Consider the following 18,647-nt stretch of genomic DNA (forward strand, 5'->3'; position numbering starts at 1 on the left):
TTCGAGAAATATTGGTTTATTCATTTAAGGGACACCCTTACTTGATTGATTATTTTATAAAGCGGTATTTAAGGGATTATTAAATATCCAGAAAGTATTTAAAAATATACTAAATAGTTTTTAAATAATTTCACGTTATTTAATAAAGATTTAACTATTCAAAGAGCAATTATAGGATACCAAATCATGTTTTGATTATTTGATTAAGGTGTCTCCATTCGTTGGACCTTATTCACAAAATATTTTGTATTTAAGGTTTTTATTAATTCATTGAACCTTAATTAGAAATACTTTGTACTTAAGATTTTATCAATTCATTAAATCCCTCTTATATAATTATGAGACCTTAGATATTTAATATCTTCGGACTTCTAAAAACTTATTTAAAAATAGACATAATTCCCAAAGGTACTTTCTAAATTATTCAAAACTCTTGAAAGAGATTAATCATTTGAAACGTATCAAAACCTTAGGGAACTTAGTCTTGAAGCATAAGAGTTTTGCTTCCTCGTTCAATAAAGAACAAGTGAGTAATATACGTGTCACCCTACTACAGATAGGGATTTAAAAATGATTTTAAATTCAAAAATCCGACAACTCCCAAAGATCAATTGAGTTAAAAGTGATGAATAAAACATCTTATTTACAGGTCAACTTTTAACGACCTATTCCTTCGAAAAAGGATTTTGAGCAAAAGATATAACTGTTTTGGGACTGGAATGTGGTCTGCCCGGCACAGAGTGGTATCGGGCAGTGACCAGGCGCGGAGTGGCACATTATGCAAGCGCGGAGTGGCGCATTGTACGGTTATATGGTCTATGTGACCATTGACTTTCGGACTTGCACGGCAATGGGCAACTACCGTGTAGTGTCTTGGTGAGCCCAAAGGCGGCTAGGTTTGTATTCCTTCTACTAGTAGAGAAAATTTCGTATTCGGCTGATCACCGATACGTGGTTTATTCTAGTATAGTCCCTTTCTTCCATTTTGGAAAAACTGTTGTGAAATATACAACAGATAGCCGATAAGGCTGAGTTTTAAACAAGGATATTGATGAATATATATCAAATCCATTTGAGAAATCTGCTGATAAGGCTGAGTTTAAATAAGGATGTTGATGATTATATATCAAATCCATTTGAGAAATCTGCCGATAAGGCTGAGTTTAAATAAGGATGTTGATGATTATATATCAAATCCATTTGAGAAATCTGCCAATAAGGCTGAGTTTTAAATTGGGATGTTGATGAATATATATCACACCCATTTGAGAATCTTGGTTCGAGTAACATCTTGAGATTTTGAAATAAAATGAGTACGAGTATAAAATGATTTTGAGAAAGAGATGAATACAAGTATTCAGTGGATATACTATTGTAGTTGATTTTGAGAATATTATAAATTTGATAAGCATATAAACTTTCAGAACGCTTTGGAGATACAAAGTATAATTATTGGTTTTATTTATCCTTACATACTTAATTATGGGGATATATACCTTGCTGAGCTTTAATGCTCACCCTTGCTTTTATATATCATATCACAACAGACTACCAGCATGGATCAGACCAGGACTGTTGTCCGTAGGCGGGTAAGGAACGCTCGTGAGTTCCGTAGGCTTTTTGTGCGCCAGCCCCGTCAGGTAGATAAGTGGAAATGATTTATTTGATAATGTTTCCAAGCATATAACCTGTGTGTATGTGAGTTTGAATAAAAGGTCGAGTAATATTGTGAAAAGAGAATTATTTAATTAATAAGTGATCGTAACGACCCGAATTCACGACCTTGGATTTGGGGGTGTTACAGAAATGGTATCAGAGCCAAAGGTTATAAGTTTTGGAAGCAGTAAGAGTAAAATGGGTAGACTGAGGATCTAAAAGTTAACAAGAACTCTCATCGAGTTCATAGTCGGATTACTATGGAGTAGTCGCGACGGTAGTACCCAAGGGGACCTTAGCCTTAAGAGTTGAGGCATTGGTTGAGTTATTAACAGTCGATTGAAAAGCCAACATTAAGGGAAGAGAATGAGTTGTAGCACTCAAAGAAAAGATTGCTAAGAGTTATATGCGAAAGAGAGTCCATTGGTTGAGCCAATAGAGTTTGTTGATGGACTACCAGGAGTTATGTTGAAGTGTTTATGTGAAGTGTTATACGGAAATTGATGGAATCGTTTAAGATCGACATAATGAGGAAAGGAGAAAATTGTACATGATTTTTTTTATAATGTTGATATAGAAGTGGAGCTAAGTCTCCGGAGAAAGCGGGATGAAGACGATACCCCAATACCATAGGTTGATTGGAAAACCCGAGTCTTGCCACTCATAGCTCTTTATAGAGTGTCCTTGAGGAGACATATTAGGCAAGAATCGAGATGCTTAATTCTTTTACTATTAAGGTTATTACGTTACCTGAATTGGTTGAAAGTATTGTTTCGATAATAAGGGTTCAATACATGACGAACAGCGATTCTACCAAGAAGGGTATTCGCTATACCATTGAGGAATCTATGTCCTATAAGGAAGATTTTAGCGTGTCCCAAGATGAGAATGCTATGCGATAATACGAAATCATTTCGTCCGTTAAGCCATTATGGTTCGACACGGAAAGCGAGAATCGACAGAATAATTTCTGAAAAGTTTCATGCTCCTGCAATCAACGCAGCAAGCTCCGAACTACTGGAGGAGAAGACCAATAAGTCTGACGCAGAATTCCAAGAGTGGGATGTCACTAGGAGCTACGTGTATATTCTCGGCAGGATGTCGTCTCTTGTTAACGCATCAAATCAGGTGCGTGGGCACAACGTTGCGAGTAACTAAAGAGGAATGAAGAATGTATTTGTGACAAAGTGAGTTATTAAGCGACTTTAACATAATGAGTAGAGACGCGAATAATGTTATATTGGTGATCTTTTATAATAGCATAACGATGCCACCCCGACATATTGGGAAACTAGAGCAAACCCTGCTGAATTGGTAAACCAAAATAACCAAGAACACGAGGAAGTCGAATATAATGAATTCGGCTTAGAGGATTACAATGAAGAAGAAACTATGGATACTAACGAGGGGGAAGGCCAGAGAGGAAACCCCGTGGACCAAATTATGAATCTTCTTCGAGAGAATTTAAATTGTCACCCTCAACCCAGGTGGATCATGTTCCAGTTACTAATGTCTTTAAGGCCTTTAAGTGGTTAAAACCCCCAGAAATTTCAAGGGACTGCTAACCTATTAAGTCCAGAGCTTGGCTGAAAGAAATGGAAAAGAGCTTTGAGATAGTGCCCATAGAAGAGACGCAAAAGACTGTGTTCACCAGTTATATGTTAAAAGGAGAAGCAAATTATTAGTGGGAACCTAAAGGAACCCTGGAGACTGATGTGATTATCACATGGGGAAAAGTATTTCCCAGGTTTATGGAGGCTTAGATGGAGTTGAAGTTTCTAGAGATTAAGTAAGATAAGATGTCAGTGGCTGTGTACAAAGTCAAATTTATTGAACTGTCGAGATTCGTGCCGGAGTTTGTGAACACGAAATAGAAAAAGGCGAGGAGATTTCAGCAAGGGCTGAAACAATGGATTCAGGATCGAGTGTCATTACTTGAGATAACAAACTATGTGCAAAAAGGCCTCGATTGTATAGGCAGAGAGTGAGCAAAGTCAAAAAGAGGAAGAGAGCAAGAAGAGGAGTTCGGAAGCCAAGGCGGCAGAGCGATAAACAGAAGTTTCCGATTAGGACTGAGAGGGGAGTGGTGTCCCAACCCGCAGTGGGTACCAGGTTCGCCACTACCGTAGATGGCGGAAATAGCTTTAGCGAACCGGTAAGCAAGAGTATCGCCCAGGGAGGTGGTCAATATAAGACTACGTTTCATAACCAGTTTCGGTCACCCCTACCGGATCATAAGTCATGTGGGGAGAAACATCCCGGGGTATGTAATTGGGAAAATAGCTACTGAGGTGCTTTAATTGCAACCAACTAGGACATTATTCTAGCAACTGCCCCAACCCAGCTAGGGCGTGATAGCAGGTAACCTTTTACTCAATTTGGTTACTGCAAATATTCTGTTTAATTCTGAAGCAACTAAGTATTTTATATTGCGAGATTTTTGGCCAAGTTAAAACTTAATGTGATTCCAACGCGAGAATTATTGCGAATAGAAATAGTGAATCGAGAGGTTGTTCCAATTAATGAGATTCATCTAATCTGCAAGTGGGAACTAGGAGGGAAGGACTTTAAGTTGGACTTAATTCCTTTTAGGCTGAGAGAATTTGGTGTGGTCTTAAAAATGGATTGGTTGTCGAGCAATGGTGCTCAGATTGATTATAAAGGAAAGAAAGTTAAAATCTGAATGCCTAACGGCAAGAAAATTGTGATTAAGGGTCAGCGTCAGACCCAGAAATTTTTTAATATTGCTCAAGCAAAGCAATTATTAAGGAAAGATAGCAAAGCGTATTTAGCATACGTGGCGGGTACCAAGAGAGAAGCCCCGATGTATGTGACATACCAGTTGTTCACGAGTTTGAGGATGTGTTTTCCAAAGACCTTTCAGGATTATCACCTGACCGAGAGATAGAGTTCGCTATTGAATTAGCATCAGGAACGGCATCAGTTTCAAAAAGCCCCATATAGGCTAGCCCCGGTTGAAATGAAAGAATTGACTTCACAGTTGCAAGAACTGTTGAATAAAGGAATGATGAGACCTAATGTGTCACCATGAGGCACACCAATGTTGTTTGTCAAAAAGAAGGACGGTAGTATGCGATTGTGCACATAGTATAGGGAACTGAATAAGCTGACTATTAAGAACAGATACCCTCTCTCTAGAATTGACGATTCGTTTGACCAACTTGAAGGAGTGGTACACTTTTTGAAAATCGATCTAAGAATGGGATATCACCAACTGAAGATTAAAACAGGGGACAAATACCATATTTCGCACGAGGTATGGACATTATGAGTTCTTGGTGACGTCGTTCGGGCTAAAGAATGCCCCAGTAGCTTTCATGGACTTTGTGAATCGAGTGTTTAAAAAGTATTTGGACGTGTGCGTCATTATTTTTTTATTGATAATATTTTAGTCTATTCTAAAATGGAAGAAGAACATGCGGAATATCTAAGGATAGTGGTAGAAGCATTGAGAAGAGAAAAGTTGTTTGCCAAATTCTCAAGGTACAAATTCTGGCAAAATGAAGTTCAGATCTTAGGACAATTGATGAGCAGTGAAGGAGTGTTAGTTGATCCTACCAATGTTGAGGCAGTATTCCAATGAGAAAGAATAACCACACCTACGGAAGTAGGAACTTTTTGGGAATTAACCAGTTTTATGAGAGGTTCGTACGGGATTTTGCTAAGATATCAGGACCTTTGATTAGGCCTACTTGCAAAACGGAAAAGGTTGTGTGGAATGAAAAATGTGAGGAAAGTTTTCAGGAATTGAAAAGAAGTTTGGTATCAGCCCTCGTGCTGGCATTGCCCGATGGAAAGGGTGATTTTGTGATCTATAGTGATGCGTCACATAAAGGATTATGATGCATGCTCATGTGGCATGGGAAAATGGTTGCTTATGCCTCACGGCAGCTGAAGGAATATGAAGTAAGATACCCTACTCATGAATTAGAATTAGCAGTAATAGTTTTGCTTTGAAAAATTGGAGACAATATCCATACAGAGAAAATTGTGAGCTCTACACTGACCATAAGAGCCTTAAGTATATATTTACTCAGAAAGAACTCAACAGGAGACAGAGGAGATGGTTAGAGTTAATGAAAGACTATGTCGGTGAGATTTTATATCACCCAGGGAAGGCCAATGTGGTGGCCGATGCCCTTAGTAGTAAAGAGAGACTCAAGATGTTGACAACGCCGGAGGAACTAGTGAGAGAACTCGAGGAGATGGAGATAGAGGTGAAGTCACTGGTAAAGGGACTGATGGACTAATTGAGATCAAATTAGAACTGGAATTGTTAGAAAAGATGGGACATTATCAGGAAGAGAAGACGAATGAAGAGCGAGAATCTTTGACTGAGAAGAAGTCAAATATGAGAAAGATGAGAAGGGAATTATGAGGTATGCGAACCAGATTTGGATTCTGAATGTTCGAGAATTAAAAGATGAAATTTTACGCGAAGGACATAATTCTAGATATTCAATTCATCCTGGAGGTACCAAGATGTACCGAGATCCAAAGGAATATTATTGATGACCCAACATGAAAAGAGACGTGGCCAATTGGGTCAGTAAGTGTTTGACCTGTTAAAGAGTGAAGGTGGAACATCAGCGACCGAGGGGACTCCTACAACCCTTAGGAATTCCGATGTGAAAGTGGGAACAAATAGCCATGGATTCTGTGGTAGGATTTCCCCGAGCTAAGGCTAACCGTGATGCAATATGAGTAATTATATATCGACTGACCAAGTCAGCATACTTTCTTCCAATCAAGAAAACCTACATGGTGGATAGATTAGCAGAGCTATACATCAAGGAAATTGTGATAAGACATGGAGTCTCTGTAGCTATCGTATCTGACAGAGATCCCCGATTCAACTCCAGATATTTTTGAGGAGCTTTCAGGAATGCTTATGAACCAAACTGAATGTGAGTATTGTATACCATCCCCAAACCGATGGAGAAAGTGAGTGAATCATTTAGACATTGGAGTACATGTTGAGAAATTTTGTAATTGATTTTTAAGGTTATTGAGATGAACACCTATCTTTGATAGAGTTTGCCTACAATCATAGTTATCATGCGAGTATAGAAATGCCCCCACATGAGGCGCTGTATGGTCGGAGGTGCCATTCACCCTTGTACTGGGATGAAGTTGGTGAAAGAAAGTTACTAGGTCCCGACTTGGTATAAAGAACGAGGGACATAGTTGAGTTGATCAGAGGATGCTTAGCGGCAGCCCAAGACCGACAACGTAAATATGCCGACTTAGCACGAAAAGACAGAGAGTATGAAGTGGGTGACCAGGTATTTTTGAAAGTGTCACCATGGGAAGGACTGATGAGATTTGGAAAGAAAGGAAAGTTGAGTTCCCGATATATGGATCCTTTGAGATTTTGTGACAAATAGAACCGTGGCATACGAATTGGCTTTACCTCTAAACCTTGAACAGGTTCATAGTGTTTTTCATGTGCCAATGTTGAGAAAGTATAATGCGGATACCAAGAATATAGTGAAACATGAGTAAGTACTAGATCTGTCCTACATTGAGCAACCAGTTGAAATCATTGGTTGAAAAGAGCAAGTACTCAGGGACAAGAGTGTCAAGCTATTCAGATTCTTATTGAGACATCCCAAGGTCGAGGAGTCGACTTGGGAATTAGAGAGCCACCTGCGAGAAAGGTACCCCCATCTATTTGTGAGTTGATTCCGGGACGGAATCCTTTTAAGGGGGGGAGACTATAAGAACCCTGATTTTTGTAATATTTTAAAACTTCTGTGAATAGTAACTTGAGCTAATTAAGTAATACGTATGGGGATCATCATTAAATGAATAGTGGAATTTTGAGAATCCGAGATCATATTCTTGTTTATCGAGGAAAATAAGTGAATGTAAAAGCCGACGGAATTCGAAGATTCACAATTATACTACGTGTTTTCGTATCCGTAAAGAATGGCGTAGAACCGGGAATACTACGTGAAATAAATAATATATCAAGGTATTTCTATGATCAAGAGAAGGAATGGAATTGGTTATAGGATTATAAGCGATAAAAGAAATCGCTACGAAACAAGTCGTTATACGTGGAAACTATCGGAATGGAACGACGATTGCATTTACGATAAATAAACGAATGAGAAATTAAATCCCATGCAAGTTGGCCATGCATAACCAAGTCCTAACTAGTAGTTAGGAGTGTAACTAGATGATTAGAAGCTAACTAGAATAGTTAGTGGAATAGTGTTGAATAGTGATGGGAGACAAACAAGTACACAAGTCATACTTCTCCCTTTTCTCACTTCACTACACAATCAAACCAACCCATACCTTTGCCAAATTATTGTCAAATCTGCTGCATACATCCCATATATTCATTATACACTCCCACACTTTAGCCACAAAAGAAAACAACCACTTTTCCCTCACTTAAAGCTCTCCCATTTTTCATTCCAGCAGTTCGGATTTTCTGAGCAAGGGAGAAAGAAAAATTCATAACTCAAAATATACTCATTCAAATATCATGAAATTTTTACCATAGCTTCTCTATATCATGGGTAAGCTTCGTACCAAATTTCAGCCTCAAATTAATAGTTTTCAATTTTATAAAAATGTTTGAATGAGGTGCTGAAAGGTAACTCCGAAATTTTAACTTGTTTCTTGGTTTTGTTTCTTAAGGATCTAGCCCTTCTAAGTGTTTTCTAAGAAAACCAAGCCTCAATAATCCTAGCACTAACCTTCCTAGTATCCAAGAAGGTATAACTTTCAACCCTTTAAGGTTTTATGGTTGGATTTAAGAGTTATATTTGTTGTAGTGTTAAGATCCAAAGGATTGTGTTTGTTTGAGTTTGTATTGATTATGTTCTTGATAAAGACTTGAGATGTTGAGTTGTAATCCATGTATGTGGTACTAGATAGAGCATATAAAGTTCATGTGGGTGGATCTTGAGAAGTACTTGTGTTTATGATGGTTATAGGTAGTGATTGTGTTAAGATCAAGTAGTAGAAATTGAGTTTGGGCATTCTTGCACTTGATCTGTTTTCTGCAAGACATTCGGCCATGAAAATGGTTAAAATTTGAAAACCACTGGCCATGACTAGATAGATATTGTTTTATAGTTTCTATACATGTGTAGATCATCATGAGGAGATTTACGGTTTATGAGTTATGGTCGTTTTAGTGTAAAACATTTCTGCGATTAGCCAACTGCACTTAAGTCCACTTGCATGGTGATTTTGAAGGACTTAAAATAATTTTGAGATTCTGGAAAAATTATGAAAAATGGATATGACAGTATAGAAGACTGTCCAAAAAGAATCTTGGGAAAATATTAATTTTTCGATTTTATAAAAATATTTTGGTAAAGCGAGCGCAAGCGAGAAACGCATAAAAAAACCTAGTTTTGACGAACATTTTCTCACGTTCGAGCTTAAAACTTGAAATGGACTTTCTAAAGCGAACGATCGATTTCAAAACCCGACCATGTTATAAAGTGAGAATATAAGTGTTGAGAATGTGACGATCGGAGATTCGTTATACTTGAGTAGTTGTGAAAGTTGCTTAATAAAAGCGAGACGTTAATCGCGTACTAACTTAGACCGTTGGTTTTTGTTTATAGATCGCCAACCAAACACCAGAGACCATACCACTTCGATTACTCGAGGCAAGTTTTCGAAACCCTATCTCATACTATCCATGCTATATATATACTGTTGTGATATTGATGCCATGATTTACAGTTCAAATATATATATGCTTTTCTATGATATCAATGCATACGAATTATGCGATTGTTTACGAAAACAAATTTCGTTTTACACGAGTATGAGAAGTTGAAACGTATTTCAAATATAATATATGATAATGGGAGTTGAAGATATTTTAATAACGATTTAATTCCGGAGAGAGCCGGACGCGAAAGATTTCTATTTCGATAAACAAAGTACGTTCGCGTAATATATATATCAAGCGAACGATTGAGATTTTGACTTAAACTTCGAGAAATATTGGTTTATTCATTTAAGGGACACCCTTACTTGATTGATTATTTTATAAAGCGATATTTAAGGGATTATTAAATATCCAGAAAGTATTTAAAAATATACTGAATAGTTTATAAATAATTTCACGTTATTTAATAAAGATTTAACTATTCAAAGAGCAATTATAGGATACCAAATCATGTTTTGATTATTTGATTAAGGTGTCTCCATTCGTTGGACCTTATTCACAAAATATTTTGTATTTAAGGTTTTTATTAATTCATTGAACCTTAATTAGAAATACTTTGTACTTAAGATTTTATCAATTCATTAAATCCCTCTTATATAATTATGAGACCTTAGATATTTAATATCTTCGGACTTCTAAAAACTTATTTAAAAATAGACATAATTCCCAAAGGTACTTTCTAAATTATTCAAAACTCTTGAAAGAGATTAATCATTTGAAACGTATCAAAACCTTAGGGAACTTAGTCTTGAAGCATAAGAGTTTTGCTTCCTCGTTCAATAAAGAACAAGTGAGTAATATACGTGTCACCCTACTACAGATAGGGATTTAAAAATGATTTTAAATTCAAAAATCCGACAACTCCCAAAGATCAATTGAGTTAAAAGTGATGAATAAAACATCTTATTTACAGGTCAACTTTTAACGACCTATTCCTTCGAAAAAGGATTTTGAGCAAAAGATATAACTGTTTTGGGACTGGAATGTGGCCTGCCCGGCACAGAGTGGTATCGGGCAGTGACCAGACGCGGAGTGGCGCATTATGCAAGCGCGGAGTGGCGCATTGTACGGTTATATGGTCTATGTAACCATTGACTTTCGGACTTGCACGGTAATGGGCAACCACCGTGTAGTGTCTTGATGAGCCCAAAGGCGGCTAGGTTTGTATTCCTTCTACTAGTAGAGAAAATTTCGTATTCGGCTGATCACCGATACGTGGTTTATTCTAGTATAGTCCCTTTCTTCCATTTTGGAAAAACTGTTGTGAAATATACAACAGATAGCCGATAAGGCTGAGTTTTAAACAAGGATATTGATGAATATATATCAAATCCATTTGAGAAATCTGCTGATAAGGCTGAGTTTAAATAAGGATGTTGATGATTATATATCAAATCCATTTGAGAAATCTGCCGATAAGGCTGAGTTTAAATAAGGATGTTGATGATTATATATCAAATCCATTTGAGAAATCTGCCAATAAGGCTGAGTTTTAAATTGGGATGTTGATGAATATATATCACACTCATTTGAGAATCTTGGTTCGAGTAACATCTTGAGATTTTGAAATAAAATGAGTACGAGTATAAAATGATTTTGAGAAAGAGATGAATACAAGTATTCAGTGGATATACTATTGTAGTTGATTTTGAGAATATTATAAATTTGATAAGCATATAAACTTTCAGAACGCTTTGGAGATACAAAGTATAATTATTGGTTTTATTTATCCTTACATACTTAATTATGGGGATATATACCTTGCTGAGCTTTAATGCTCACCCTTGCTTTTATATATCATATCACAACAGACTACCAGCATGGATCAGACCAGGACTGCTGTCCGTAGGCGGGTAAGGAACGCTCGTGAGTTCCGTAGGCTTTTTGTGCGCCAGCCCCGTCAGGTAGATAAGTGGAAATGATTTATTTGATAATGTTTCCAAGCATATAACCTGTGTGTATGTGAGTTTGAATAAAAGGTCGAGTAATATTGTGAAAAGAGAATTATTTAATTAATAAGTGATCGTAACGACCCGAATTCACGACCTTGGATTTGGGGGTGTTACATTCGGCAACAACCCATTCGTAGCCTTTCGATCGAAATGCTCCGGATAGTGTTGCAGAAATATCCAACTGGATGATGAACTCATTACGGGAGTTTTCCACGCCAGGAAGACCACTTACGATGATCAGTCGCAGTAGTGCAACCACACCATTTTCTACATGTAGAGGAGAACCTGTCGAATTTACTTGTCAACCGAACACTGGACTCCTAAGGAATGGACCGTCTTAGCGGAACTTCCAGGCCATTTGGGCCAATATAATAAGGCTGGGCCGGCACCACTCGACCACTTACGCCACTCCTAGTTCAGATGAAATCCATGACTCTGAAACGTAAAGCTTGTCCCCCCTTTCCCCAAGTAGAAACTTGTTGATACGGCTCCACAAAGAAGTCGTATCTAGTTGGAAAGGAAAACTCACCGATATTTCTCAGGCGGTGCCTGTTAATGGATTAACTTGTTCAAAGAATTTTAATCAAAAACTCTTTTATCAAAACAGCAACCTTGTTGCGAATATAAAATACATCACAGAGCCGGATCCCTCAGATTTTTGAGCGAGTATTCAAGTCCCCTTCGAAGGAAGATCTTAAATTTGAAATCAAGTTTTGGGATCCGCTATAACTTTTAAAATCATTTTGAAGACTCGGAAACATTTTTGAGAATATTTGGAGTGATGCTGATTTAATAAAATAAATCAGTCCCGATATGTTGGAGAATATCTGAATATTATTATTTAAATAATATTCCCATAAAGGATGATCTTTATAAAAATAAATGAAGTGAAAGTTTTAAAAGCTCATACTTGAATTGAATAATAAATAACCAAACATATACTTATATACGAAAGTACGATCTTTATTTGAATAATCGAAAATAAGTTTGAAATATCAAAACCTTATTCTTCAATCAAAATAAAGAATATTATTTAATAAATAAGCAGAGTCATAAGTCCTCGAATTAATATTCAAGATAATATTCATTAAATAAATAAGCGGAGTCATAAGTCCTCGAATGAATATTCAAAATAATATTCATTAAATAAATAAAGTTATCGAATAAACCTTATTCGATTAATAGTTTTGAAAACTATTTATATATATATAAAAATATAAATATATATTATACTCGGGAACACCGACTCCCGATTTAGAAAAAATGTTCACCTTCGGGTCCCCTATACTAAGGGTATACGCAATTACTGCTTATCTCTAGCATAGGTATTATGCAACTTATAAGCAATTGAATCAACAATTAGATATCAAGATTACGAAATAGGCATGCATATATATCATATCAACATGCTCCAATATATCGCAAGATTTGCTAATAACAATAATGCACTTATCAAAAGATAATGCATATACATATATACATCACAACAACAGTATAACGGGTAGAAAACTTGCCTGAGCGACTGGGGGTGGTAAAAGGCCTGGGACGAGCCTGGTAACCTATAAACAACATATAAGTTGGAATTAAACCAAAGTCGCTTAAGAATCTACACTTTAACCAACTAGACTCTAACGCTCGCTTTTGCGCTTAACAATTCATTTAAGTCGCTCGAGTACCCTCGGATCCACCATTTTTAATAAATTAACCATTACGAATTTTAAGGCGATTCTTTCGTGAGTACTTTACCAACTTCCTAATCCATATTTCGTAATCCATTTAGTCTTTTAGGGGCCTTAACCAAGGTTTTAAAGTAAGGCGAGGGGTAAGGGTTCGGTCGCGAAACGCCGTTACTTAAAATGGTCGTTTCTCCTAAACCGTACATCGGATTCAAGCGAACCATATATCAAAACGAAGCTCATAACATGAATTATCTAATCATGGCAATGGTCAAAACCTAACAGTGAGTCACGGGTCCCGATGTTAAGAACAAAAGCAGTCTAAAGTAAATCGGGCATTACGACGGCTATGTTTACACGATTACCAAATTTAAACCATTCCAATCAATTCACAATTCAACCCACAATCACCACTACAACCAAACTTCATCCACTCAATACTACAACAGCCACAACATCTCAAGATTTCCAATTTATACTACTTCTCAATCATGAACTAAGAGCTTACTTAAGTTCATTAAATAATAATCAAGATTTACTAATCCAAAAACATTACAAAACCAACCAATCTCTAAATATTCAATAACCATGCTTCTTATGAACTATACTACTCATAAAAAGCTTCTTAACATTCAATAATTATGCTAGGTTAAGAGATTATACCTTTCTTGTGAGTAGGAGTAACTAATGAGCTTGAAACAACCTTGGAAAATCCTTACTAAAGCTTTATCTAAACAAAAACACAAGATCAAAATTTCAAGTTCTTGAAAAACACTATTCACCAAGAACTTTGATGAATTGATTAGCTATGTTAAACATGGAATCTTGAGCTTAAACTTATGGCTCATCTAAGTTATGAATTATGGAAGCTAAAGAAACAAACCTCTTGAATTATGAAGGTGTGTAGCTTGAGTTTTGAAAATTCTCCTTTGCTTTTCATGGAAAAGCCGAGAGCAAGAATGAGGGGGGAGAAGAAATGCTTCTTATTTGGTTGCCTAGGTATTTGTGTGATGATTTTCTTGTTAATTAGGTTGTTACCATGGTAAAAATTGTGTGGCTCACAATCATCCAACAATTCCTTCCCTTTTGGTCATGCTTATGTCATCCTCCTATGTCATCCTCCCACACTTGTCCTCTTCTTGTTGGTGAGATGACATCATCATCCACTAACTCTTTGATTAACTCATAATCACTTGGCTAATGATCGCTGATCTGTTATACGGTTCGCTTAACTTTCGTTCTTGTTTATCGTTTGAGGGATCATACCCGGGATCTTATTACTTGGGTTTCCTTAACCTTTCTCAATACATTATATTCCTTTTATGATCCTCTCTTATAATCCTTGAATTTAAATCCTTTTTATCCTGTTACCTTATACTCAATTCTTTCGGTATCTGGTGGATTTTTGGGAAAAATCAAAGTGTTCGAATTTGGATTTTGACGATCTTTACATACACTTATATACCATATAGAGTACTAATAAGATCTCAGAATAACAATAGAAGAACCCCTACATAGTGTGGCATGAAAAGTTTTTTTATTCAGCTTAATCAGCAAAATCACTATTCATAAGGGTTATAAATAGTTCAAAATTTTGGAATTATTATAGATCTCAACGAGACAGAGGACAGGGAAGTTTCCAAGACCGTTCCAACAGGAAGTCGGGATTTCAAGCCCGGGCAAATTTGAATTTCAAGAGGATAGGACAGGGTACACAAAAAGCAGGTAATCATTTCCAAGCCTCCAAACAGCAGGAAATTTGTAATATCCGGGATATATCGTGTAATTATTTTTGCTATTAAATAATTATTATGTGTGTTCAGTATCTATTCTGTGAGTTAATTGTTAAGTGATATCTGTACTTGGATATTCAAAAATAATATTAATTGAGTATTTTAATTTTTATATGTCCAAAATAAAATATAAATAATTGTCATATCTTCCTAATTATTTTTATGTTGATTTATGGATCTATATGAATCATATGAAATTTCTAAAATCTTTTTCCGAGTATGTAAAATCTATTTTATAAAAACGGGAACCAACTGACGTCAATCGTTGTTACATTTTTGGAACCCGAAACTCTTCCGAGAACTCCTTCCTAACCTAATTGTAATATTCCGAGCATATTCCATGTTTCGACTTTTTCGATCCGGCGTACGGTTTATTCTGCGCGGGTCCCGACGCAATATTTTCGATACAATATTCATTTCGGTAAATCAATAAAACCCGTATTTTCGATAAACGGGAGCTTTTTATTAAACTATCCCAATTATCACTTCGTAGTACGTGTAAGAAGGCGCTAAGACCAAGACCGCAGTACAAATTGTACTGATTTGGATAATTATCCCGAAAACCGATACCGTTTGGATCAGTTTTTATAAATAAACGTACCGTTTTATATCCGGAATGATCCAACGGGATACTAATTTCCCGTAATTATAAATAGCCTTTTTCCGTATTTTATTTCGTATCAAAATCATTTGCAGATAGTTAATTTTATAATTTTCAGAGAAAAACCCTAATTACATAAATTGTTCTAAGAATCAAACAGCAAAACGAAGGCGTTACCAATCTCTGTTTTCAAAGCTTGAGTAACCAAAACGAAGGATTTGAAGTGTTCTACCAGATTCTGAGCTTTGTTTTACTGCAGAAATCAAGGTTTATTTTCTATAATTTTATTTATTTTCGAATTAAATTTATTAAAAATATGATTTTTTGTTTGGATGATTGTTTGTATGATTTGATGATTGTATGTTATAGAGCTTGTTTTCCTGATGATTTTCATATGTCATACGTCTGATTTGGAGTTCAATAACATGCTCAAAAGTGGGTTTAATTTTCGAATTTCAAAATTAGGGTTTATAACCCGTATGAATGTTTTCAATTGAAATTTGGGGGTTTTTGATTCAGGGGTTATTAGCTGTTGATTTATAGTGGGTTGTGTTCCTTATAAAATTTGCAATCGATTGATATATAGCTCGTTAACAGAGGATGCTTGAATCGAAGGGAGTTGTGTTTTAAAGATTTGCGATGTTCGCCGGAAACCGGCGATGTTTTTGGCCAATTTCCGGCCAGAACAGGGATGATTAGAATGTTTTGAATGCATGAACAAGTTCCTGGTGTTGTGTAGTGTTGATCTGGAGGTGTTGGTGGGGTGAGGACGCCGGGATCGTCTTCTCCGGCCACCCCCGATTTTCCGGCGACTGAAATTGCAAAATTGCAGTTTAGTCCCTGTATTTTTGAAGATGGTGAAGTTTAGTACCTGTAGTTTGCAAAGTTTTCAAAAATAGGATTCTTGTTTATAAAATGTTTAAAAATCATATTTCCTATTTATTTTTATTATAAAAAATCATTTTTTAATTTCTGAAAATTCTGAAAATTATTATTTTAATTCCGAAAATTATTTTTAATTCAAAAATAAATCTGAATTAATTAGTTAATTAATTTCAGTTAATTTTTAATCGATTAATTGGTCAATTAATTTGGAAATTAATTGATTAATTGATTTAATTAATTATTAATTGATTTTAATTAATTATTTAATTAGATATAATTACTTAAAAATGATTTAAAAATTCCAAAAAATAGTTTCGAGCTTTAAAATATTATTCTAAATTATTTTCAAGGCTCGATAATTAGTATAAAATTGTTTCGGAGCCAGAATTGGCCAACTGAACCCTGTTTATTATTCCGAAATTGATCGAACGACCCATTTTAATTCCGAAAAATGTTTTAAAAATCATTTTAAATATCAGAAAGCCTATTTATGACCCGAGACTTCTTTATAAATAATATATCATTGATTACGTGATGTATTATGTGCTATATGTGACTTGTTGATTGACTATCAGTCTATATATTCGGTGTTTACTTGATTATTACATAACTTTCAATCTGTTAATCGGATTTGGGTAAAACGAAGGGTAGATAGAAGTATGTGTTGAATAGAATCCTATGAGTTGATGATTGATAGATGCTTATGATATGTGAGCAGAAGAGGCAAGGCATAGGAAAGGGAAACAGGTAGTTAAGGAGTAAGACGATTGTGATTGGAAGCGAGTGCAGTGTAGTAAGCTAATACCAGGCAAGTGTTCTGAACTTTCTCGAGATATTATAGTACTTGATAGTCTTGTTGATATTGCAAGTGCTTGAAGCACTGAAACCCAAACCCTGATTCCAGTTATTGTTCTTGAGCCATGAACCTTATTCTTTCTATACCATTGATTGTTGTATACCCAAACACGAACCTCAAGTATACAATACTACTCCACCAATACATACATATTAAATATAAAACACGGAACCAGATTGCTTATACCTTCAAACCATTGTATTTTATGCTTTGAAAGCCCAAATCTTTGAAACCGTGAAATGTTGATTCCTTTGTTATCCAATTCTTTCATTACCCAGCATCCAAGCTTTTAAATTATCTTATTGATCCTTACAAAGATTGAAAGCCTTTCATTGTTAAACACTCATTGTTGTTAATGATTCTGGTTATTGTTTATTATTGCATATTCTGTTATTATGTTAGAATTGGATTGTTTTTATAAAATTGTGGACCAGATTCGTGGTCAGACCATACAATGGTCAAGTTAGGCCAATGTGTGCCTTGGATCCAGTAGTTAGAGCAATGCTGTGTGCCTTGCTCGGGGTTAGTGCATGACTGATCAGCAGCCTAACCTTGGTTTTTAAATTAAAAGTATAATATCCAATTCTAAATCATAATCCATTGTTCACTTGATATCATAATCATGTTCACCTGATGATCATTATTCTCAGTTTTGTCATTGTGACTTGCTGAGCTAGTTAGCTCATTTGTGCGATGTTGTTTATATTCTTTCCAGCTAAAAAGGAACCAGTTGGTAATGAGGATCCCCAGTCCAGTGCGAGAGCTAGGGGTTCAGGTTGAGAAAGCTGAGTTAGTAGGTTTCTTTTGGAATAATTTAAGTCTGTAAAAGTTTGTAATAAAGTTTAATACTCAGTTTGAGTTTGAATGGTTGGGATTTGAACGATATGTAATATAAGTAGATGTGTGGCTTGTGTGCATACTTTAACCTGTTGCGATCCGTGGTAGTTGGTAAATAGGGTCACTGCATATTATTGTTATTTTTATTATTGTTATAAGTAGGTTATAAATAAGATGTGTGTGTGTATGTGTGGACCCCAAACTTCTGACCCGGGTTTGGAGGGCGCCACAGAATTGTTAAGGTTCCAGTGCCGTATTGCAAAACTTGTGGACGCAAGCATACCGGCGTATGTATTAAAGCAGATGTGACATGTTTCAAATGCAAGCAGAAAGGGCACTATTCTAGTGAATGTCCAACAGGAAAAATAGCAGAAATCACTTGCTACCAATGCGGAAAGAAAGGGCATATTGCTAGGAATTGTAAAGGACCAGCAATGGCAGCCAGTATTCCGAAAGTATTGGCATTACCTCCGCCACCGCCGCCGAATCAACCCAAAGCAAGGACTTTTAACATGACAATGAAAGAAGCGGTGCAGAGTCCAAGTGTGATCGCAGGTACGCTTCTGGTGAATTCCGTAGATTCAAAAGTATTAATTGATTTTGGAGCTACCCGTTCATTTATTTCTGAAGAATTTCTTGATAAATTACATTGCGAAATCGAA

The 18,647-nt window shown here is 36.0% G+C and overlaps 1 long non-coding RNA gene across 1 annotated transcript; it reads left to right on the plus strand.

Annotated features, from left to right (window-relative positions):
• The first annotated feature begins 7,984 nt into the window (after positions 1-7,984).
• LOC141706018 (uncharacterized) lies at positions 7,985-11,415 on the plus strand. The gene is made up of 4 exons (XR_012568576.1): positions 7,985-8,210; positions 8,332-8,409; positions 9,273-9,317; positions 11,197-11,415. It is a non-coding gene; the product is annotated as an uncharacterized LOC141706018 (long non-coding RNA).
• Positions 11,416-18,647: the final 7,232 nt, after the last annotated feature.

The sequence above is a fragment of the Apium graveolens genome, chromosome 2 (genome assembly GCF_009905375.1).
Source record: "Apium graveolens cultivar Ventura chromosome 2, ASM990537v1, whole genome shotgun sequence".
Classification (NCBI taxonomy): Eukaryota; Viridiplantae; Streptophyta; class Magnoliopsida; order Apiales; family Apiaceae; genus Apium; species Apium graveolens.